This window comes from Ambystoma mexicanum, chromosome 13, assembly GCF_040938575.1.
Source record: "Ambystoma mexicanum isolate Mex_15411 chromosome 13, UKY_AmexF1_1, whole genome shotgun sequence".
NCBI lineage: Eukaryota > Metazoa > Chordata > Amphibia > Caudata > Ambystomatidae > Ambystoma > Ambystoma mexicanum.
This window is the reverse complement of record NC_090938.1, coordinates 653,378,537-653,404,575: the sequence shown is the minus strand read 5'-3', so window position 1 is coordinate 653,404,575 and position 26,039 is coordinate 653,378,537. Positions and strand designations below refer to the sequence as shown.

The 26,039-nt window shown below is 44.6% G+C and overlaps 1 protein-coding gene across 3 annotated transcripts in view; it reads right to left on the bottom strand.

Annotated features, from left to right (window-relative positions):
• The window catches only part of LOC138521652 (uncharacterized), a 225,857-nt gene that overhangs the window by 154,088 nt on the left and 45,730 nt on the right, over positions 1-26,039 (bottom strand). The gene's annotated exons all lie outside the window — the stretch shown is intronic.

Genomic DNA, 26,039 nt, shown 5'->3' with positions numbered 1-26,039 from the left:
TGATTTTCCTGTAAAACGTGAACATTATTAAGATAAGGGTATTTATTAAGCGCTGACCTAGCTTTGGGAATGCTGTAGAAGTCACAGGGATAAGTACATGGTGAGGGAAGCATATTGCAAGGGATCAATATAAGGGAGTGGTGAGCTAACAATGAGGGAGGGGAGGAGGAGGAGGGATAGGAGGAAACCTGGGGGGACCAGCTCGTCCACTGCCAGGTTAGTGGAAGAATGGAGCGTGGGTGGACCTAGGTGTCAGGGGGAAGCCATTCTTTGAAGAGGATGGTCTTAAACTCTTTCCTGAAATATAGAAGCAAGGGGATAACATCTTGCTTACATATGCATGTAGGGTTTAATGTCTGAATACGTGCTACTAAAGTGTTTTTTGTTAACTTGAAGCATCTGCACTGCATTGCCACATATCCAGAAATAACAAAATAATACTTTGAGGAAAATATGTATAACAAATGTCTTGAAGTATCAAATGTGGAATCTGTTGTCTCTTCCTTTGATTCAGCTCTGCTATACTAGACTGATGGCCTGTTTGTGGATCTGAAAGCTTACAGCAGTGCTCTGTCTTTATCCAGGAAAGGACAGAGGGCAAGAGATTCCATCTTGTTGGTCCAACGCCAATCTGCCTGCCATGTGGCCAGCCTCCTACGTGATGTGATGAATCCTATGGAGTCCTCCCGAAAGCCCTACCTAAAGTTTCCTCTCAGGTGGCAAGGAAAAGGCAGACACTTCCTAATCCTGACCCTGGGCGGCAGTGTTAGCCGGGAGGATCACATAGGAGAAGAAGGGTCCCAGGGAAACAAGAGGACTTCATGGGATGAGACACAGAATTTGTCTACCTCCAGAAAAGGGATATCTTTAATGCCAGTATATTTAATGGCATGTTGCCAAACAGACCAGTTGTTCCCTAAAGTAAATCATAACAATGGGATTGAAGACCGTTGTGGCCGCTCATGTACTAAGGGTAGGAAAATTGGAACAACCACAGAAATAGGAAATCCTATGAGTCTAAGAAAAAGTTTGCAGAGAAGTCTTTTAAAAATACAAATTCGAAACTGGAACAAGCTCAGTTTTCTGTGAAACCAAATATACCATTTTATCCTGGTGATACTTCTTTTATCAATATGTTTGAGTAGAAAAAGGAACTTGGTGGAGAAAATCTTCTCAAACGAACTAACATTTGTAATAAGGACTTCAAGTCCCATAATTCCCAGTGTACTGAGACGAAGAAGAGGTCTGCCGAGGCACAGCCCACTGGGATTAATGACCCACATCTGAGGGTGGCTGAGAGGCATAAAAGGCTCCTTCAGGTGCAGGCCATTAGATTGAGAATGAGATCCAGGAAGAAGGTGAGGGGGCCAAAGCAGCAGCAGCAGCAGGAGAGAGCAGTAGTAGCAGTAGTGGGTGGAGGAGTTTTACACTTGCCACAAAGCAGCAGAAGGCAATCGTGGAAGAACTAGGACGCCGGGACCAAAGTGGTGAGGGAAGCTGATGCCCGTCCTGACCGAGGTGTGTGGTTTGAAGATTTCAGTTGCAGCAGTCGTGCAGCAGAAAGCACACCTGTTTCTAATCCTCCCCAACTAACAGCGTTTAGGGGTGGCAGACGAGCACCGAAATGTTGGGGAGAATTAAGCTGCAGAGGCTGCATAGCGGAAGGTGCCCCCGCTTGTGACTTTCCCTAACGTACAGCGTTCAGTGGTGGCAGGCGAGCACCCGAATGCTGGGGAAGCTGCGAGGACTCTGAGACGTGGAAGCGGGCCGGAGAAGTTGCTGAGCGCATCAGAGAAAAGATCGAGATGGGCTGGGAGCAGCGGCGTACATAGAGGCCCACACCACCAGTGAGTTCACTGTCTAGCTATGACGCCGGAGCGCTCCTTGGTTACTCATTGCATGAACCCTGACTCATAATTAAATATCAAGCTAATATTGAATACCAACCTCACGTGACACCGATTATTCACTTTAACAAATACCAAGCTGATATAAACAAACGCAGTTGGTAGATAGAAACCCCAAAGACTCCATCTGAAGGAAGTGATTACTATATAGTGGGCGATGAGAACAACCAACCATCGAAAGGGGCAGTATATAAAGAAGGGAACCAAACCATCATTGCCAAAGCCAAAAGGGGCATACACTAAAGCACTTGACAAACACCCTGGGCTGCCTAAGTCAAGGGAAGATATATGAACGTAACTAAGTGTAGGAGGCAGAGTTCCCAGATATAGAGAATATCTTAAACCCACATTGCCAAAGCCAAAGAAATGTGAAGAAGAGGAAGCATCAGCATTTGGTTAATCATACAAAAGTGGAACAAGATTGGCAGAAAGGCTTCCCTTCTGGTAAATGAGGTTCAGGAGGAAGGAAGCATAGCCTGTCTTACGAGAGGCAAACACTTAGGTGTAACAGATAGCACCAGTGTGATTCTTGTATCCCTTGAAGAGAATTCTAAACTTAAAATTGTGAAGCAGACAACATTGTTAAAATCTTTGAAGTTGACCATTTTGCACAGAAGTACTTGGAGGTGGTGCGGAAACAACGAAAATGGAAATATAATTGTTGCAGGCGATTTTAATTCATTGTCTGAAAAAGGGCCAGATTTTTCTGATAAATTCCTAAATGTTTTACATGGATCCCATACTCTTGCTTCTGAGAGGGTGTTCCATATTCTGAATTGGAAGTTAAACACCCATATTCTGAATGGAAATGTTCTGGGTGACATGACTGAAACCACCTGGAAAAGAGGTTTGTAATGTTCCATAATAGATTATGCTTGTGTTTTCAACCCAATCTTTCAGAATACTATGCGTTTTGAGGTAATAGACGCTCCTAATAGCGATCACAATATTTTGTCTTGTACAATAAATCTACAGTTTAAGTTGGGCTCAAAAGAGTTGGCTTTATCTGAAGTTACCATCAAAGAATCGCCTGACCTGGATACGGAAAAATATTAACCCCTCAGTACCACTAGGGTAGGTCTGGCTCAGACTGTGCCCCGATAGGATGCCTACCCCAGGTTGAGAGGGGTGCCTGTGCAGCTCCGACAGGTCATACCCATGACCTTGTCACAACAGATTCTTGAGTTTGGGATGCTTTGTGTTGTGTTACAAGGTTTATGAGGGTTTGGACCGACTATGTACTTTACAAGGGATGTTGTGTGTGCAAATGTACTGTCAGCACATGAATTATGCATGGTTATTAAATACTTTTTTAATAATGGAAAGGTATCTGTTAAATGGGAGGATTGTCCCGACAGCAGGTACATTGTTGTAAGTTTCTTTTATTGAGATGGTACAATTATAGGATCTTAGTTTAAGGGTCTAGACCACAGGAGGAAGGGAGGTGAGGGACCCACTGACACCCGCCACCCAGGCTTACATTCTTTTATTATCTGGAATATGTAAATATGTTTTACGATAGTCTGACTGTAAGCGCTCTGTACTGAATAATATTTTAACAAGCTGTCTGTAACCTCGCCGTGATACCCAATGGTTTGGGCGTGTAACAAATGTAAAAAAAAAAACTGCCAGTGGTGGAACCAGCAGAACACCTTTCACACATACATATTCTAAGCACTCACTCAACATTCTCTCAAGGACCTCGCGCTCTAAGGCACACACGGAAAGAGGATGGAACACATCTCCCTCTTTTTCAAACACAAAACAATTAGAAGCAAGAACCCTGCTGAGGACCTGACCATAGAAAACCACGCCAGCATGCCTGCAATACATACCAAATTTACGCAACAACTGGACAATGCATCACCATCCGTCTGATCCTGTCACAATCAGACCTTGGGCCTGCCAAGCCCAAGAGTTAACCAACGCAATCTTGTGCTACACAACTCACCTACAAATTGGGCTGCTAATCTGACAATCTCAACTCTCCCAAGAAAAACATAACTCCTTCTACATGATCCGCCACCCCAGGTCTTGGGTCTGCCACCCGCGAGAACATAACTTGGAATCAGGGCACAAATACCCCAACTGGCCCGAAAATCGAGGCAAGAATACCTCGACAACAAGCCCTGCTGTTATGGCAACACTGGACAAAAATCCAAAATGGAAACTGCTAAAGATGGAAACCACCAATGAGCTAATATCCTTCAAGTTACACAGAAGCCCAGAGAGGGACCATCCACCTGCAAGCACATCACAAACATATACACTCAGACATCTCCCCCATTGCAAGAAATGAAAGAGAGGAGAAGCACTGAATAAAACTCAGTCCTAAACATGATGTCACTCTCCACCAAGGAATCACCCGGGAAAACCAGCTTCACAATCCCATCCCAAACTACAGGCCTCATACTCCAGGATCCATCTAGGTCACACATAACAAATGTACGACTCAACACCCCAACAATCAAAATCATAAGGTGGGCACTCAACATGTGAATGCTCTCAAATTAACTTATCCATAACGGGACACAACCTTCAGGCAATATCCCTTCCACGGGAGAGGAATCTACTACAACAATCCAAGAAGCAGAGAGATTGCCAACTTTCAACAACAAAAAATGCCCATAACGACAGGCCTCATACTACCAGACAGTCATTACGAGTCCGGCGGTGGCCGTGCCGGAAAAACTGGCAGGCTGCTGCCAGACCCAGAATGAATTACCGACTCTGGACTTGCTGGATTTACCGGGGCATTACAACCCCAGTGACCCGGTAATTCCGGAGGCGGAATTCCGTTAGTCCCCATTCCCATGGAGTCCCATAGTAAATAACAGTGCTGGTGTTTCCATTTCCGTCTGCAGGCGGGTGACACCACCCGCCTGCAGAACTCTTAATCTGCCGGTCCGGAGGCAACGATGGCGGCGGGTTTACCTCCACCGTTGTTTCCGAACCGGCAGGGTCATAATGAGGCCCAAAAAGTCTCTGACCCTAAAACTAAGTGATTCTCTCCACCAGTATCCCTTGTGAGGAAGACTAAACAATGGCTGCCTCGTTTTGTAGTGTCCTGGTTGGTGGCAATGTTGATTACAGGTTACGCCAATTTGGTGTGCCAAAGAAGGAGGATTCCACCCAAGTTGCCTCCTTGCTGTTTTTTGATAGCACCTTGGCTATTGGCAATGTGGGTGACAGGTTACTCCAGGTTGGACTCATAGTAGGGAAGTTGTACCTCAGTTGCCTCTTTAGTGCGGCTTTGCAGCCTCTTGGCTGTTGGCAATGCAGGTTACAGGTCTCCCCCAATTGGTGTCCCATAAGAGGGTAGATGTGCCCTTGCTGCCTCTGCACCTTTGTTTGTTCGGTAATCAAATTTATTGGGTATGGTCCTATCTCCTGCTGGGAGAACCTCAGGGTCACCTTTAGTATCAGGCCAACTCACTGGTCTTCTGCGGCGGACCTTCTGTGTGCCGCTGCCTCTGCTTCCAGCTCCCACATAACCTCTGCAGTCTGCATAGCTGTTCTTTGGAGCGCTGACAGCTCTGTAGGGTCTCTGCCTCCACTTCTTCACCGCAACAGCTCACATCGTGTCGGGAGCTCGTCTCCCATATGGCTGGGCATAACTCCCGTAGCCGTCCACAACGCAGCTTCCTGCTGCGCTCTCTCTGCAATGCTGCACACCTTCTCGTCCTGCATTGGCTTCAGCTGATGTTCCTTCTGCTTTCACAGCAATCCCTGCATTCCGACCTGCAGCTGGCTCTACTACTCCTTCACCGTCTCCTCTCAGTTGTAGCTTCTTCTTGGATTTAAATCTCCCATTCAGGTGCCTCACACTACAACAACTAGACCAATCATTATGTTCAATGGCGCATGTGATCCTCATTGACTCTGAATCCCTCTTCCTCGTCCCAGTACTCGAGGTATTATGGATGTTGGAGTCCATAGTGGTTTCAGTCCTCTGACATTGGTTTAGTCTTGGTTGCTTTGTAAACTGAGAGTTATCAGGGTTAGGGGATATATAAAAGGGTTGTGTTTTAACATTGGTGTGAGGAACTCTACCCAAAGCAGAATCATGACAATTATGGGATGTCAGATGTAATTCCTGAACTCCCAAGGTACACATTTTACTCTGATTAGATGACTTTTCATAGCATGTTTTTTGGGTAGTTTAAGGGCGGGACTTGTACAATGACAGCACTCCATTAAATATTTGGGAATTATAGGGATTTCATCCTGATAAGAGAACGAATACCGCGGCCCTCTCAAGGGAGTCAACACTTCTCCCAGACAGCCATCTCCTCCCATGTGATTCTCCCTCATGATACAACCCCCAGGGTTAAGATCAGGTAGCGGCTGCCTTCCCCATGCCACATGGGAAGAGACTTTAGGCTGGGATTCCGTGATGATTCCACAGGATTCATGACAGTCGGCAACAATTGATCTAGAGTTGATCAGGATGCATGAGAATGATGAGGTAGATAGCCGTCCATAGGTGATCGGGACAGAGTTTGAGGTGGTTGTTTGAGTGGTGCCGGATGATGTGGGACTTTGAGGGGGTCAGGAGGCTGAGGTGTGATGACTTAAAAAGGAGTTACAAGTTCGGGTATCACATGGGAAGGCCTCTATGGGGACGGAGGGCAACTGGTTATGGGCTACGAGATGTGAGAGTCGTCTGAACCGGTACGCATCATGGTGACTGTTGCTTGCCGGAACACACTACGTGGCATGATGGTGGCTCCAAGGCAGGCAGAAGTACCTGGTAGTGCCAGCGACGAAGTGCAATGTCACACTTTTGATAAGTCTCCTGAAGTTGCTGTGGGAGGGGTTGACTGTAGCTAACCCTGAAGAATCTTCAGATGAAGCTGACCTGCTCGAAGATCAATATGCTCCTTAGTGGTTATGGGTGATACCAAATCTACATCAGCATCCGACACTCCCCCCACACTCCTACAATTCAGAAAAGAGCTCAAGAACCAGCTCTTCAAGGAATCTTTCTGCCTCAACACCTAGGCCATCAAATCGCCCCTTGCGGCTCCTAACTCACTAGATGCCACCCGCCCCTCTCCTCCCTACCAGCTGGTACAGCTATACCCCTCCTCTGTGCCCCTATGTATCCCACCCACGCTGTATAGCTGTACTGTTGTGATCTCTGAAAAGAGGTACATTTTGCATCTGTACTGTTGTATTCCTCTGTAAAGCGCTCCGTTATGTATCTCTATTGTTGTATACCTCTGTAAAGCACGCTGTTGCTTCTCGAAGCCAGATCTGCGCTCAATAAATACCATAATAATAATAATAATAATAATAATAATAATAATACCCACTGTAATGAGGTTTGCTGCCTGAGAGGGTGACTTTGGGGTGACTCCCTGATTCACTGAAGGAATGGGAGGATCTCGGAGTCACTCTTCAGCAGTCTTGACTGCTTGAGGGGCCTATCACACTGCTTAAACTAGTTTAATCCTTGTAGTGGGAACCCTACATAAAATAGTGATCCACCCAAACAGCTCAGTCATAATACCCCTACTCCCCAACACATGAATTATGGCATTGGTTCTCCAGCAGGATCACTGCAAACCCCTAACTTGACCCCATCACAAGAACTGATATATATCCCTGTCAGACAACTAAGGGTCGTTCTCAAAACATCACCAGAAAGGTTTTCAAAACCTCTTCCTGCTTTCACCTGGTGTCCCGAAAAACAGTTAAATGCACATAACCGGTTCACAGGAGTCCCGTGAATATGGTGTCACAATTGCAGGACATAAGTCCTAATGGTAAACTCCCCGGTGTTGACCGGGAAGGTTCCTCACCAGAAAGTCAGTCTCCTGGAATCCCCTTGACATGCTGCAGAGGCAGGTTTTCCTTGTGCCAAGAGAATGTCTTTATCCACAGACTATTCCCCCAAGTATCTCTCTAACTTCTGTCTAAGCCACGAGGAAGTCAAGGAAGTCTTCCATTGCCTGGTGATGCTGAAAAGGAGAGACAACGACAGGGACAAGGCAAGGAGTGGCAGGGGCCCAGACCAGCTTTGGAAATCAACCATGATATAACCTTAGTCATGTCCCCTGTCAACTGTGAGGAATCCAGGGAATTCATACCTTCTCCCCAAGGGCAATCGGGATCCTACTGGGGGTGACCCGAGCCCCCCACCCTTGTGAGACAGGGCAATGCCAAGCAGGTTTTTTTTAAAAATCACCCTCCCACATGTAACACGTCACAAACATGTGTTGGCTATATGGGAATTGAGCTGGGCAATTTTGTACAGGGCCCTTTCAAAGCCGGTGTGGTTTCTGACCTGTCATTGTTACCATCTTGGCATGAAACATGAAACCAATGGACTAGCCCATCTTGTTCCAGGAAGGAACATAAAAGTCCTGTGAGACAGACACAAAGGGGAGGGACCAGTCAGAGGGCTAGAGACACAAACCTATAAAAACCTCTGTAGTGGAGGTAGCATTTTCCTTCCAGGAGGAGTCTCTAAGCAGCACCATGCAGACAGTGTGGTAGGGGTGGAAGAACGTAGAAGCCTGCAGAACGGTGCAACCACCAGAAAGGCGGAGAGCTCAGAAGCAACAAGAAGAAATGTGACGTGACTATCCTAGGAACGGGCTATCAGAGTCTTCCATAACAGACAGCAAAGTCCTGTTGAGTTCCGATGCGAAGAACTGATGCCAGAGACCCAATGGAGCGGACCAGAAAGAATTCAAAGTCGTGGTTCTGCATTGACCCAAGAGACTGCCTCCCCACAGTGCCTTGCAGCCTTAAAACAAGTATGTGGTACATACTGAAAGGTGGGAGGAGGGCGGAAAGACCAGGAGATACCACATAAAGGGATGGGAAGGTGCTGAGAAATTAAACAGCCCATGCCTGGATGAACTTTGAGATACCCCAAGAAAGGATGAAAGACATTTTACTTCACGAAAACACAGGCAACCCCTATCAGATCGAGCTTGTTATCTCTGTGAGAACACTCGCACAGACTTTGGACTCTTCTGAAATGGGAATCGCCTAGCCGGGTGGATTGCCCAGAGAAAGGAATAGGGACATTTGGGTGGAAGCCTCGAGCAAGCACCACCCGGGGAAAGAGGAACACACACAGAGACTTAGAACTGAATAACCAGGCATGTGGCCTAATGGGGAACCAAGATATCTTTGGGTGGGGATCAGAAACCAGCCACTATCGCCTGAAGTAAGGGGAAGTCTTTGATCAGACTACTTTTATGTTAGAGTTCTGTATTAGTGGTAGGGACCGATTCTAGGGTAGATTAGGTTTTGGACAGAGAATGGTTTTTGGTAGTGTAAGACATCCTAAAAAGCACCATTTTATTATGTAGTAGAATAGGGGAACCACCCCCTCAGAGGGTAAGACGAGAGATGCCTTATGTCTTTTAATAAAACATACCAAGTTAGAAAAATGACTTCTCGTCCGTCTCCTATATCTGACTTACCACACAGCCCACCTGACCATAGCCCAGTGATCCAATCACTGCTTAGCCTAAAGCTCACTAAACAGGTGCAGCCACTAAAGAGAGGAGCACCACAAGAAGTGATGTTAATACCTTATATAAAACAAGACTCTCACTCATAGGTGAAAGGAGCACAAGGCGTATGTTCGGAGAAAGATGGATACAGAAGAGAGCTATAAGAGGAGGGGTACTGCAGGAGCAGATGAGGCTGGAGCAGTGATGGCAGTGGCAAGTGACAGAAGGTGGGAATATCAGGAGACTAAACAGCAATAGGTGGGGGAGTGAAATGAGGTGCTAACATCAGGAGGGGCGAGGAACCAAGAGTAGGTGGTGGAATTAAAGAAAATGCTAACATCAGGAGAGGTAATTAATCAGTAGGCAGTGGAAGAGCTAAAGGGAGTGCTAACATCATGAGGGGAGATTAACCAGGAGGAGATGGTGATAGTGAAGGAGCTAGGTATATTAGGAGGGGGTGAGATTGTCCAGGACAAAGTGGTGACAGCATGGGGCACGATAACTTCAAGAAAAAATTGTGAAGAATTGGAGGAGGTGATTTCAACAGGAGGTGCTAGGAAAGATGTTGAGGAGGTGATAACATCAAGAGAGAAAGTTAAAACAGGAGAAGTGGCGGTAGCAAATGAGGAGTACACAGTAGATGGTGAGGGTGGCAAGGTGGTGAAGGTAATGAGGGGTGCCACCCCTATAGGTAAGCCTAGAAAACATTGTAAAAATGACACGTACACAATCACAGTGTCGGAAACAGCCTCAGTTGTTCGTGTCAGGGGTGCGGCTTGACACGCTTGTGACGTACCGAGGGTCAGATGAGCAAGCAGTGGAAAGTGAGAGGGGAGGGTCGAAGAAGCAGATAATCAGCGGCCTTGGCCATGGTTACAGCTGGGGTCTCAGTCACGACCCTGACCCTGAGAGAGCAGAGTGCTGAAATCCGTTTGCATTCCTGGAAAAGCTGGTATCTTCCACCTGTGTACCCAGCCAGAGGAGATGAGTGTGTACAATGTACAGTGGCTATCTGGTAACCAGGCTCAGAAGGCTCACATGAGCTACTGTTAAAATGTGCAGTTCCTGTAGCTTACTCTTGAGGAGGTTGGTTGATGTAGAGCTGCTGCGGCTCTTTGCTGCTTTATGCTTTTTTCTGGTGCTACAGCGTTACAGCGAGCCGGTGTTTATGCGGTGCAGTAGATTGGCCTAAAAAACACTAGAGAGTGTCCCTTGTCTATTTTATTGCTGGACTTGCAACTTTCAACAACTACCAGGAAGGCACTGCATTTAAGCGTGAAGCAAAAGAAAAACCACACTTGTAAACATTTGAAGTGCATAATATGCCGCTGGTCACAGTTCCCTTGATTGATTGTTGTTTTTTGTTTCTTGCAATTCCCTGCCATTCCTTGCCTGCCTGCAAGTTTAACGCCAGATAGTGAATAATTAGAGTCGAACAAATACAGTATTAGAGCCGTATAAGCTTCAAACAAACGATTCACACAATTGTTTTTTTATTTACAGACACCGGTATGAATCGGATACAGCAGACATCTGAATAGTTCCCAAGCAAAGATTCAGAGTGGAAATTAACGGATTAAATTTGAAAATTTGAGCGGCCATAACAATGGTAAGCTTGTTGTATAAATAAAGGTGATAAATTGTGAAAGCCAGACAGCGTACATAAGTATACCAGGTGTGTAACTAGACGCCGGTTTTCCTGTTGTCTCCCCTTTCTTTTCTTTGCTTGCATGTTTTCTTCACCAGACAACAAATAGCTAAAGTTGATTAAACATAGCATCAGAGCTATGAGAGGGTGAATACCAGTAACAGAGGAAAATTACGCGAGGAAAGCAGTAACCTGCTAAAAAGGATGCAAAACATAACTGTGTAGAAATAAGTTGCGGTGCATTTGTTTTCACCATTTAGCAAATAATAGATAAAAAAAACAAAAGATGTATTCTTGTTAAGTAATAATAACCAACAGTATAATAAAAATGTACAAAAATGAACGGTTGAATTAAACACCGTTAAAACTGTTGTTGCAGGGAATTGCCTTAACGATTATCAAATTCAGAGAATGAACTACTGATAAACAAGAGGGGGATAAATAAGAATTTAACCAAAATCATTGGACACAGAATCATCAAAACTGGAACTCCAGGATGCTGAATCATAGAAATAATAGATCTGTGGGATTGAGAGTATGTGGTGTAGTGCATATCCCTGATGAATGTCCTATAAACTCGTTTTAGAAAAGTGAAAGGAGAAATGAAATACGTTGGGCTAATAGATATGAATGTGACATAGAGTGCGCGTATGAATGAAGATTAAACAGAATAGTGTTAGCAAATTATTAAACATATTTTTCTATCTTTGGACAATAATTAATGTTTTAAGCAAGATAATGTCAATAAATTGTAGTTGACTATTGAAAATGCACTACGAAGGTATAATCCATACAATCCCATTATGTGCGAATTAAATGAATTGTATTTGTAAAACAATATCTGCGATAAAATTTAATATTTTTTCAATTGACTAAAAGTGTCAGTATCAAAATAATGAACTAATGAATGATTAGACACATTTATTGCATTTTTTTAAAACAAGCGAGCTGGGATTCTTGATGAGAAAGCTCTCTGAATTACTGGTTATTAAGAATATACCTAAAATGACAGAGGACCAATCAAACACTGTTTGAGTATTAAAAGTTACTAGAAGAGAGGGATTGTTTGATTGAGTCCATAAAATACCCTCCAGTCTCCAATTAGTTCTATTGAACTGGGGGAACTTAATAACATCTCGCTGCATCAGCAATTGTCTTTTGGCTTGGAAAAATTATTGGAATTATTTTGGCAGCCTTTTTCACCTTCCGGTTCCGAGCCCTGCTCCCCTCCTTCTGATGAAGTCTCCTGTGCATCGGGGAGCATTGGGAGAGCTTGTTTTGATGAGTTGGAAAATCCCATTAATTATTTTTTTAAAAAACATTTTTATTAATTTATTCAAACAAACAATACAAACCAAACTTGCAGTGCATATGGTAACATTTCAATTATGGATCGCTTCATTATGTTCACCGCTTCCCCTATCCCACCCCTCTTACGAGCCTACTTCCTCTCATGTTCTGTTTCTGCATCTTGTGATAGGGATTCTTCTTCCGTGGGTTCCATTGGGTCTCGCATTGGCCCAAATAACTCTGCTATTAGTAACTTCCAGGCCATCAGGGTCTGCGTTTCCTCCTCCCCCCCGGCACTGCTCATTTCTTGCCATACCATGGTTTCTGCCTCAGCCCATTTCTGTAAATCTTTCCACCATACTTCTAGTCGCGGTCTATGGCATGCCTTCCACCCCATTGCAATTCTCCTCTTTGCAAGTGCATACGCAAGGTCTTTTAATTTGTTCACATGCTTAAGTTTACGCGGTCTAGGAAACCCTCCTATCAAGCAGGCCCACACAGTGTCCACCACAATCTTAATACCTCTTTCTGCTAGTCTGTGTGCCACTTCACCCCAAAAACGCTCAATAACTGGGCATGACCAGAACATATGCACCATTCCGGCATTCTCCTCATCACATTTGGGGCATGCTTGTCGTCCTACATTTTTTAATCTAGCTATTGTCTGGGGTGTCATATACGCCCTATGTGTAATATATAGTTGACACCTTTTTGTGATACCCTTGGGCTCGTTCCCACATCTCATCACCCATCGGGGCTCCCACTTCCACCTCCCAGTCCCGTCTCAGTTGTACTACCTCCTTACCCACTTTGGACATCATCAACTCGTATATTCTAGTTATCTCATGTCCCCCTTCTGCTATGTCATATATTATATCTATGGTAGCGTCTGGTTCCTCTCCTAGTACCACTTCAGACCATGTCCTTTTAATTCTCCGCACCACTCTATGATACGTGATATACTGGCCTGTGTGTAACCCGGTTTCCTCCCCAGCACTACAAAGGGCCTCATTACACGGATGGCGGTAAGGATTTACCGGTACCGGTAAAATACCGGTACCGGTAAATCCTTACCGCCTTACTACGAGGTCCCTTTGCGGGTTGGGGGATTTAACGCCTGCTTTTTGCAGGCGTTAAAAATCAACCCGCAAAGGGACCCAGGGAGCTAATTACGGTACCGTAATTAGCGCCTTCCCCATTCCCATTGAGCCCTATGGGCCAAAAATGGGAATGGGGAAGGGCAATGGTGGAAGGGGGAATTACCGCCCCGCCAACCTTGGAATGGGACAGTAATTCCCCTTTCCGCCAAGGCGGTGCAGGTATTTTACCGGCATGAACCATGGCGCTAATAGCGCCATGGTTCTCCGCCATCCGTGTAATGAGGCCCAAAGTCTTTTATAGTCCCCTCTTGCCATATATCGCCCATTGTTGCTATCCCCAACGATTCCCAGTGGTTCCAGATCATCATCCTTAGTTGCTTCTCTTCGCCCGCCAGCGCCACTAGTGGTACCTGCGGGGAACATGAAGATGGGTTCTCCATCATCTGGAATGCCCTGCGCCACATCTTCCACCCAAGTATCATCATCTTTGGACGCCCTTCCATATCTGCCTTGGGCAGCCACATCATTTCTTTCAAGTAGAATGGAGCACAATCTTGTCGAAACAGCCTGGACTACGAGGTGATCTCCTTTGAGAGCCATTTAGCTACATATTGCAGCTGGCTCGCAATATAATAAACTTTATAGTTAGGCAGTTTTATACCCCCTTTCTTATGTGAATTCTGTAGCTTCCAGAGGGCCACTCTATTTCGTGTTCCATGCCAAAGGAAATCCCTGCACATACTGTCTAATCTGGTGAAATCCCATGAATTCTTCTTTGAATGATGCTATTAATGACAACCAGCAGTCATCTCCTTTAAGAACTCCATTGGGGTGTAGAGGGCGGAGAGCTCTACTTTCTCAATTTTACATTTTGTGCTGAAATCTTATCATAACCTCAATCAGGATGTCTGTGATGGAAAAGCAGTCATGAAGTCTCTGAATTCTAGGTTTAACTTTGATGAAGGGTTTATTAGTGCTTGCAACTTGCCAAAGTCTCCTACTTTGTCGCTGCCTTGCAGTAATCATTGTTGTGTTGGCAAAACAAAATGTCCCTCAATGAATTCTAATTCTGTGGAACCTAATCCTGAGAGTGCTCATGGGGGAACTGTTGTGATTATAAACCCGATGGGCAGTCAGGGTGTGTCTGCTCCCCAGATGGAGTTGTCTACTGGGAAGGAAGTTGTGGGCTACATTGACCAGCCCAGCAGAACTCCCCTACCGCACCAAACTACATCTCAGCAGTCACCAGCAGAATGGCTGCGCTGGCTCTGTTGAGCACTATCACCTTGCATTAAAACTGCGCTTTGCAGACTCCAAAATGATGGCTCTGCCATCATACCAGCCACACATGGGGCAAGATGAAACACAGAACACCCCGAGAATTGCTGCCAGTATTTTCTTCAATTGCACCAAAAAAAATAATTCAAAGGCAGCATTGCTATGCTGCCAGCTCAAATCTTTTTCACTCAGAATGAAAATATTCTGCCTTTTAAAATGACTGCACCCTGATGCTCTTTTTCATCTGTTCAACAGTACACAGTTCTGTTCCAGTGCAACCCAGCTAGGTCCCTCCATATTCAGGTTGTGCTCCAGCAAAAAGGGGGCAGTTCTCATTGAATGACAGGCTGTGTCAGGTAAGATCTGTGAAATAACAAAGAAACTTCACTTCAAGCCATAGCAAAACGCTTTCCTTTTTGCAACAAAATGACACAGATAAACCCTTCATAAGAAGCTTTCTCTCTCTTTGCTCATGTCAGTTTCATTGGACCCTTGCTTTGAACAGATTCCTGTGTAGTAGAAATTGACTATGGCCATGGAAATGCTCAGAATAAAGATACCAGGAAAAAACGCATTTGAAAGTGACAGCAAAGGAAAACTAACCACGTGTAAAATGGTGCTTTTTACAAACAAGGAAATATCTGTTTAAAAGTGAAATGTTGAATAAAGGCCCTGCCCTTGCATAGAAATGTGTGTTGGGGGTTTGTTTTAAAACATATATAGGATGTTTCATCCCAACAGTCTTGCTTTCTGGTTCAGGAAAGAAAATAAATAAATTAATAAAGTTGCTGTGAAACCAGCAGGACACGTTTTTTAGAACCTGGCTTCAAAGGACTGGCTACAGGATCTACCTTCCCCCCAAGTGTACCAGCATCGGGGGCATATGAATAGGCAAGTGTGATGCATCTCACACCCTCATCAGACTCTGTGGCAGTGCTCCAGCCGGGTACAATGGATTTCTGGGACACGTAGGTGTGACTTTTTAAGCAGCACCTCCGCTCAACTTAAACTGAGGAGCTTCAAAGACAAATCCATGGCACACAGGGCTAGTGCCTGACAGTTGGCTGTGGGTTGAAAGAAATGTCCTTATTTGGAAGACAATGCTGCCCATTTGGGGCAAAAGACTGTTCTGAATTAATAAACTTTAGGACTTTTATTTCTGCAACCGGGAAACGCAGGAATGCAAAAGTTTAACAGTTTAAATGTAATTTATGTAGCATTAAAACAAGACATTGTGGCTTTCCCTAGCATGTATGGGAAGCAAACGGCAGAAAAATGTAATTCATGTTAAAAGTGTACATGGTATAACTTTGAAATTTAATGCAAACATGCTCTGTGATAATAGGTACACATATATAAAATTGTAGAATTTTAAGTGAAATATTTCCCACCAAAAATTGCGAAAGAGTATTAGAAGGGCTAAATTATACTGTATAAACTTGGGAGTTGGAATGCCATGCTCTGTGTGAAATATGTAATCTGCCTATGGGATTTTCAAAACTGCCACAACTGTAAAAATCTGCATTTCTGTGTCATATCTGATTTTGGCAAAAGAATGGAAACAGGGAAGATCCCAGGTTGCTGAAGAGGGAAGATGGAAGCCTGAGGTCTATTGTGGATTTATGTGCGTGAACTCTATTGGATGTGAACTTCTTCATTTCGGCAGATGCTACACACCCTTTTATAAAAGAATATATTTACATCATTACGGAAGACGTCTGTAAACATTCTCCACTCACAGCTGCAACCGTTCAAAGAAATAGGGGTTGGAAGGAGGCATGAAGGAGAGTGTGAGTGTGCAGAAGGCTTGGCTAATGTCACCTGATCAAGTCTGTATTGGTTACCTTTTTCCTCAAGGCTCATAAATTGGGCTCTGGTACAGGTCCCTTTATCTCCTCCTTCCACAGTTCGCACCTGTGTGATTTGGCAATACTCTTTGTCCCCTCCATTGATGCCCTTAGCTTCTCCTGAGCAAAACTGTAAACCATGTCCACCGTTCAACATAAGACCCTTGGAGTTAGGCTAATTTGGGTCTGTTGGCCACCCTCCCTGAACAGGTGGGAAAATCATCTTGTTGCTAATTGTTAAATTGGGAGTGAAATGTCGAACAACACCCCCTGTGGGTATATCATGCTCTTGTAAGAAACTCTGTTTAACAAATGTATGTAGCATGACCAGATTACTTCATGTGACTGGAACAAAACATTTCCTGTCCCGAGCTTTCATTCATAATCAAATACATTCTGGCAGTTTTAGACTTAGCTAACTGGACGCAAGCACCTGTGTGAAAAACCAGAAGGTGACTCACCGGCTAGTGCCCGGGGATCTGTCATACAGGTGGCCAGGACACAGCCATCATTTTGGATCCAGTTCCTGGGAGGGGGAGGATCACCTGGATTTGGGGTCCTCGGGAGTGGGACACCAGAGGGTGAGATGCAGTATCCCCTTCCCAGTAACACCTTTTCCCCATCCTACCAGGTTGGAAACCTAGGAATTCCGCCCCCGCCCCCTTTCCGACACAAACACTTTCTCACGGACAGTTCACTGTGAGCGACAATTGGCTAACACCAGAGCCATTTACCTGACATGTCCCAACACCACGGTCAGGCAATTATGGATCATTACACACACCTGACTTCCATCACACTTCCCCACACAGATAAAAGGCAGACCACGAAAGTACACTCTGAGCGAGGCAAAACACACGAGGAAACAGCAGTTCCAAGATGGCAGCTTACCACAAGGAAGAAGACGGCGAGACTGGAGAGGGTTGCAAGACCCGAAGCACCCTTGACTTATAAAGACTGTTACTTCTACGAGCCTTGGAAAGTAAGAAACCGAAGACCAGGAGCTAAGGCTGATCCAAGCTACACAGTGTGTCCGAGGTACCCGGGGCTCTCCCGCGTCGATAACCAATGCGGGTAGGAGCGATTGCTGCCGTGGTACTGACCTTGGCTCCTACAACAAAGCGGCGCAGAAAAAGCAACACAGCCGGTGTGTCGGAGAGACCGATACCAAACCAGCTTGTGTTTTGAACCAAGGCTGCAAGCGGCACCATTGCATGAAGGGAACATTGTATAAAGTGTTTTGGAATGAGTGATGTGGCTGTAATTGAAAGCCAGAAATAATTACTTGAAATTCAGAATTGAACTATGGGGAAATGAAGAAAAGATACCATACACACAGTGGTCCAGTACAACGCAGGTGCTCATTTGAAAGTCTCTATTAGGTATCCACCTGATGCTGAGTGTGAAAGAAATATTAAGATCGAAGTGGTCATGCAACGGGTCTTGCTAAATCCTGTGCACATTCGAAAGTCTTTGACAGTATAAAGTAAATCCAATTGGTCCAAGCCCGGCTGAGGGCAACTAATTGAACTTGGTTTTGGTAAAGGGATCTGTGCCAGGAAGCGGGTGAACCAACGTTGAACTTTTTGTTTGTGAAAAGTACCTGAGCCCGGCTGAGGGGGATCCAGGTGGAATACCCAAAGTTAATACTGTAATCGCTAAAGAGAACATTTGCGTGTTGTTTCTGTTACGGCAGGCCCTCTGCGTCAAGAGACTGGTGGGACGTAAAGAGACTTGAACATAGAAGGTCTTGAGTTTTGTGGACTGTGAAAATGGAACTGTATCCTTGTGCCGCAGAAGCCAGAGTGTGTGCTTCGCTCGAGTGAACCGCCTTGCCCAGTGTAGAAAATGTGGGGATCAAAGTATCCTGACTTATCATTTTGTGAACACTTTTCTTTTTCATGAACTGCACCCTACACTAGTTGTAACTAGAAGTAAGGATTGGCAATAGTTTTTCTTTAGTATATGCCCTTTTTACGTTGACACGACTCCACCAGGACTGCCTTCTTTATTATTTGGTGGTCGTAGCTTTCTCCCATCTTTAGATAGGCATTTCTCACACCCCTGCAAAAGTTCAATAAACACACTTGAACTGTGGTCACTTGTGTCTGTCTTACTATTGCCACCATGCGTTCCTTACACCTGAAACCAATGATGTTTAAAAAAAATAAAACACAGGACTTGAAAAGTTGTATCCAGGTGACACAGAGGAGCCTATTCATCATAGGAAAGTGCAGATATACTGTGTTATTAAAACTTCTCATTTTACTAATATGTGTGTGTGAATGATAACAGATGCTGAGTTATTTTATGTGGGATTTATACAGTGCATTATATGAAGCAAATCAATGGTACGCATCATTTAATTGACAAATATTCATATACATTGGGCATTTGAGGTTGTACCATACATACTGTGATTCAACTAAGTATATGAAACTTTAAATGGCATTGAATGCCATTACTAGAAAATCTAATTGCAATGCCTTTATGCATATGTATTAATGTAAAAAACAAGGGTGGTCCTGGGAGTCTCTCTGCCAGACATTAATCTTGGTTGTGAAAGCCTTACCCAGATTCTTTAGCTCACTATCTTTCACAGAGGAGAAATATTCCATTCATATCAGTCTTTGTCCTGCCCAGGGGCAGTCCAGCACCGAAATGCTAGGCAATTCTCCTCTGAACAAGAGTGCCAACAGCAAACCCAGACATGTGTTTCGGTCTGGTTGGGCCTCATCAGTAGGGTGGAGCTGTGCCTCTCTAAGAATAGTGAGCAAGGGGTCCACGTCTGGATTCCTAAAGTATCTTAGGGTGAGACCCAAAGTTACTTAAATATGCAAAAAACAAGGGGGGGTCCTGGGAGTCTCTGATTCAACTAAGTATATGAAACTTTAACCGGCATTGAATACCATTACTACAAAATATAATTGCAATGCCTTTATGCATATGTATTCATGTCAGCATTTTGCTTAAGCACATGAAATGACATTTATCTTTTTTTACGTGCAAAAGTTAAACAAATGGTTAACCTCAGACAATATCAAAATCATTTACACAGAGAAAATAAAACTTAACAAATAAAAGAAAAAAGAATTTCACAATCAAAAATGTAACAGTCCACTAATAACATGTTATCCTATTAGACATTTCACATAGTCAAGTAGTTATTTACATCAGGTAACATTAATTTAAAAAAATGTAATTATAGCTAGAATCAACATTATTTGGATCCCTGCCAAAGTACAATGCTATTGGCTCTTTCCGAGTGATAACCACATTTTTGTAAATGCTGGTTTTGCATATTTTCTAGTGAGGTTCATCCAACACAGATATGAAATAATTACTCAATTTCATTGGAGTTATAAAAGGGCATGAAAGGTTCATTTGACTAATTTTAGATCTTATATTTATAATTTAACTTGTGGGAAGTAGATTCAATCGTAATCTTAAAAACAGGTTTCTCTCTTCAAAGCTAGGAAAATTAATTAAGTATAATGGCAGTTCATTTAAAATGTGTCCTCCTCTTACTAAATCTTTAAATAGTGCATATTTTTTTTAAAGATTCTTTCATTTATATCCATTCAAGTTCACAGACCTTTTCCTTTACTTTCTTATGCTCCTAAATTAATGTATCTGCCTCATAACCAATAAATTCCATCAACATTTCACAATCGTTTATGAACTCATTGTGTTTCTAGGCGATTTCTTTGCTGCTTCTATTGCCTATGCTTCGTAAAGAGAATCTTTAATCAGATGTAGTAGCTTTGAGAAAATCTGCAGCCTATTGCGTTTAATATTTCTCAATCAGGGAATTATACCCAACTCATATCGGATTATGCCAATGGGAACACACTTAAGGAGGGATCAAACTTGTCACCATAGCAGCCCTTCTAGTATACTTAATGTTTGTAAATAATGTGACTCTCTCATTTCAAGGCCATTAACCTTAACAGGTGTAACTTTCTTTTTGTAAAATCTAACGAATGGAAGCAATGAAAACGTTCCAAAGTTTGCATGAACTCTTTTTGTTTGAGCAGCACATTTTTAAATGTGTTTCAACCTCACAAGTTTGCACTTGGTGGAAAAATGGCTATTGAGTGTAATGTCAAGGTATACTTTTTGCTGTACTTGATTTAGTCTGCAGTTACCAATAACCATGAACATTGTGCCCGTTTTCCCTTTTATTTTAAAATGATCACACTAGATGTGTCTGTATTATACTCAGCATATTTCTACGCACATACTCCTAGAGGAGTATAGTCTAGAATCATTAAATCATTTGCACAGGCAATCCATGATATTTTCATAGAACCTATCAGGGGAGGAAATGATCTACAAACCTCCAACTCTGAGTCTACGTCTGACAAGAACAGATTAAATAGACAGGGAGCTAATACGCAGCCCGGTTTAAGTCCACATTTAGTTGGAATTTCGGCTGACAAGTTGCCTGTGTATCCAATCTTACCTAAATATTCGTCTCACTATATAAAGCAATAACTATAGGCATACCCCAATTGAGGAGTTTATTCCAAAGAAGCGATCTATCTATCCCATTGAATGCTGCCTTTAGATTTACATGTGCAGCATACATCGGTGTACCATGTTTGAAGTGTACCTGCTTTTGGAGAAGTCTGAAATATAAATCCACTTTGATGATTTCCCATTCTTTTGCAGACTCCCGGTTGGTAAATGTTTAATGTGCTGGTATTCGATGCCCACCTCTCAATCGCTATCAATACCATTTCTCCAAAGATTTTACTGGCAACATCAAGAAGGGCTATAGGCCTACAGGTTATTTGGATTGGACCTATCTCCTTTCTTGAACATTGGCACTATGACATTTATCTTTGTCAGCAAGGGTTGAAATCATTAGCAGTTCTGAGGTGATGCATTTTGTTCCTGAGAACTTATTTAACTGCCTGCTTGTGCGCCTTGAAATAATTTCTACTGTAGTTAATTTAGCCACAGGATGCTCATCATAGTCACAAGATTCCTAGTCAAGACTACATTGCTACTGCCAGTGCTATCTGTATGCATTTTTACACAGCGTAGACTGAAGCACTCCCCCTTGACATTGTACAATATCTCCAGATCAGTTTTGAGATATATGCATTGGATAGCCTTTCCCATTTTCAGAGTTAATCATACTTTTGTATTGCCAGGTTGATTTACCATGTGGTATGAGCTTTCCAAGTCTGCTTTAATAATTTTAGTATTAGTGTTACTTTCGAAAAGTCAACTATGGTGCTTCTGGGTAAGTGCTTTGACGAGTGCTGTTCTGCCCTGCTACTCTGCTGGACTACTACAACACCTCCTTCAATATTTGCATTTGCACTCTGCTGGAAAGCAACGGTCCGGCGACTCTACTGTTACCACACTCGGTACGCTGATTTATTTAATACAAATTGCTACTTGTGACTTTAAAGAACTACTAAACTTGTGACTTTGAAAGAATTACAAAACACTAAAACGCTGTTTTGATCAATTGCAGTGAGATGCTCATCCTCCTTTCCCAGCGGCCCGATAAAATTTCAGGCACGTGAACTTTTGCACGCGTGCTTCTGGCTGAGTGCTTTGGCGAGTGCTGTTCTGCTGTTCAGCTGAGCAGCTGACAGCCTTCGCCAGCACTCGATATCAGGTGAACCCTAATAATCTCCTGCTTCACTGCATTGTGTTACTTCCCCTTAGCCGCCTAAGCAATGTCCACTTACATGCTAAACACTGCCATGCCCATGAATGTGGACAAACTCATTGAAGGAGCGTGTGTTCACGCTGAAGGAGGTGAGACACGCCATAAACATGACAACAAGACCTCCAAGATCGCACGCTCCAAGTCAATGTGTGCTGATATAAAGAAACTTCTGGCCCACCTCAAATAAGATCAACACCAATAAACGGCAAGGCAGCCGATATCTGTAGCACACAATGGCATTACTAATACCCAGGAAAGAGAGCTGCAACTGGCATCGACTTAAGTTTCTACACCTCCTACTACCATTACTGAAAACGTGCCGCCAATATAAATATCAGATGAGAACTCTCCAGTTTGTAATGAGCCTCTTAAAGCTGTTTGGCTTAATCAGACTGATCAAGTGACCACTGTATCATTGATAAAGATCGACACCATGATTCATGCAGAACATCTCACAACCTTACCAATACTGTACTCTGAAACAGTAAAAAAATACCAGCAATGTACCTGTAATTTAAATATTGTCGGAAGAGTCTGATAGTGACAACCCAAACAAGATGTTTAAATCTGACATTGCAGCAATGTTTTACCTGAAAAAGAAATGCAAAATCATCATCAAATGAACACAGTAATCGAAACACCACTTGCGCCAAGTAACAACCGAGATTTCAATCTCAATCACTGATAATGCATTCTACATCCACCAACCAACATCAACGGTATCATCTGCCGTATCATTTGTAAGACCAACCCCAAGGACATCATTTGGACTAAAGCATTTACCTATGCCAGCCTTGTGAGATCACACTGGCGGCCATGAACAATGGGATATTCTCTCTCACCAAATTATACGAGCACACGAAATTTATAACAAATCAGAACACGAAATTGCTAAACACAATTATCCCCCAATTTGACCACATTTTTGCGTAATTGAATCAACAGAATTGAAGGCTACCGGAGATTTTAGTTATGTTCCATGAAAAAAGCAATTGAAAGAACCATTGTCCAAACTTCAATACCTATAACGATCTGCGAAGAACAATTCACACCATCAAACATTAACGTCATCGATCACGCTCGTGCCAATATTCTTAACCCCCCAGACGTGGCAATCTCTGCTGCGCGCGAAGAAAATGCTGAAGATGAAACAGAATGCAATAGGGAAACAATCACCTCTGGGATAGCAATGTCAGCGACTGAATATCCTGAGCCTCAAGAATCGATATTTGAAGTATTTTTAAATTCAAAAAGTAAAAGAAGGGGGCATGGCCTGGAGCGCCAGCGATGCGGTTGCTCTCTTAATGGCCTCCATGGAGAGCCCGCTGCATAGCAGTCTTTAATTAGGTTTCGGCTTTCCTTTCGTGAGGCAAATGTTTGTTGTAATGTAGGAGGGTCTGGGGCTGCTGCCGGAACAAAAACGGAAAGCCGATGCCCTGGGAAGGCTTGAAACGAGCCCGATGAACCTCGCAGACCAACCGCCGTATGACTTCAAAATGGTGGGCGGAGCCGCAGATGCCTGCAAAGACTCCGTGTAGAGGCTTAGAGGCGAAGCTCCCTGGCTCGGAGTGATTTGGCTGCGATCCCCCGCCTCTGTGTGTCCTCCAGGTGACCCAAATGCCCCGCTTCTGAAGACCTGTCCGGCTGGAAAGGCAAGATCACTGTGGCATTCTACGGAATCGGCTCGCCCCCCGCCCACGCTCACTGGAAAGAGGCGCCGCGGCTTTGGGGCTAAGTGCTCCGGGACAGTGACCTGCGCCGTGGAGCAGAACAAGGTGATCAAGCTGCCGGAGAACTGGGGGACTCCTCCGGTCTTCCCCGCCCTGGAGAGCGTCAGACGGACCCCATGGCCTCATGAAGCTGGGGCCACCCAAGCTTTACACTGATAACGCCACCAACCCCGTATGGCATAAAACTCCTACCTGACCCCATCAATCTCCATAATTGCCCTCAGTCCCCCCTCACAGGAGAGGGAGGACCAACTCCTGGTGGTGGTTCGACCACGGGCCTGTTGGCCACAATGCTGGGGGGGGGAGGTAGCAGAGGGTCCCTCGACATCCCCAGGTACGCACAGCATTAAAAAAAGACTGTGCTGCTATGAAAGCCACTCCTAGAAGGACCATTTGAAAGAGATGCTTCCCTCATCTCTCCTGAGGCCAAACTCCTCCAGTACCCACTCCTAGCTCCTGGGGCGCCCCAGCCCACACAACAACCCCCCCTCTCTTGACCTTGGTGACGCAACAATCTCGCCCGCAGCAGCTCAACCAGGAATAAGTGGGCTCCTCTCCCCCCTTTCCCTTCAGCCTCTGGGGTGCTACTTCTTGAAGCCTCTATGACAACAGATTGGCCAGATTAAGGCTTCTCCTGGTCCCTGCAAGGTTGAGCACAGCAAAGGGGAACAGTACAACGGCCCCATCTACCCTTTTTCACCCCGGAAGCCACTGAACTTTCTGCTCCATTAGTCTGAGGCTATAATGGCTAAACAACCGAAAGCTACTAAGAATCCGGATATAGCCACGATGTTGCTATCAACTGATAGGGGAAAGAAACATGATCCTCCTAAGCTCACGCCACAAATTACCCCAGATGACAAAGGGTCCATGGGCACCAAAGAAGACATTCAAGCTTTCAGGGCGGATATCAAAGCGGAATTCAGGTCATACATGACCGAGATTACCACGAAGCTGGAACAAACCGACCAAAGGGTCACGGAAGCAGAACAGAGACTTGAGCAGGTTGAGGACCGGTCTCAGGACCACGCTGCCGCCCTAGGGGAGATCCAACTCTCGATCCGGACTTTGCAGGACAAGTGTGAGATCCTTGAATTTAAGCAGGAGGATTTTGAAAACAGGGCCCAGCGCAATAACCTTCAGATTCGAGGAATTCCATCCTCAGTCCCAGACAAAGATCTGGCAGAATACGTGGGGGACTTCTTCCAATCCCTGCTTCCACAGCTGGATAAACATCAGCTGCTTCAGGACCGCACCAATAGGTTGCGCCCGCGTCAGGGAGTAGAATCAGATTCCCCCCCTGATGTAATAACAAGAGTACATTTCTACACCACGAAGGAGGCTATTTCAGCAATAACCCGATCTTGGGACGAACTGTCCTTTCAAGGTTCTCCCCTCCAGATTTACCAGGATCTCTCCCTCCTCACATTACAAAAACTAAAGTCCCTTCGTCCTCTGACTCTCTTCCTTCAGGACCACCAGATCCGACATAGATGGCTGTTTCCAACAGCGCTACAATTCTCTGATAAAGGCACCCTTCGGAGAATCAGTCACCTTGAAGATGCCGAGAAGATCCTGCATCCAGACTCGCCTGGGGGTGCTACATATTCAGCCTCGGAGAGCACAAAGGGCGAGGCACCTGCTTCCCCGCCGAAATCTAGGCAGGCATCGTGGTCAAGGGCGCCGAGGAACGGAAAGAGGAGATGACCCGCAGCGGGGCTGCTGGACCCTGGGTCGCTGAAGACCTGGTAAATGTTTACACGCCCTCTGGTGGGTACTGGCCTTGGCTGGGGGAGCTCAGCACCCTCCCTTCTTCCGTGATGATATGCATCTCTGGTGGGAATTTGCCTACTCCGAAACCTTAAACGACAGATACTTGCAGTGGGCTTCCCACGGCCTATGCCCATTTCCAAGGTACAGATCATCTATGGGTCCTTGGAATGAAACACAGTTCTTGTTTCCTGCCCCGGCCATGTTGGCTGAGAGCACCATTTTGGCCCAGTTGGCCAAGGGGAGTGCCGAACCCAAAACTACGTCCCACCCACTGGTTAAAGTTCCGACCTCCCGTT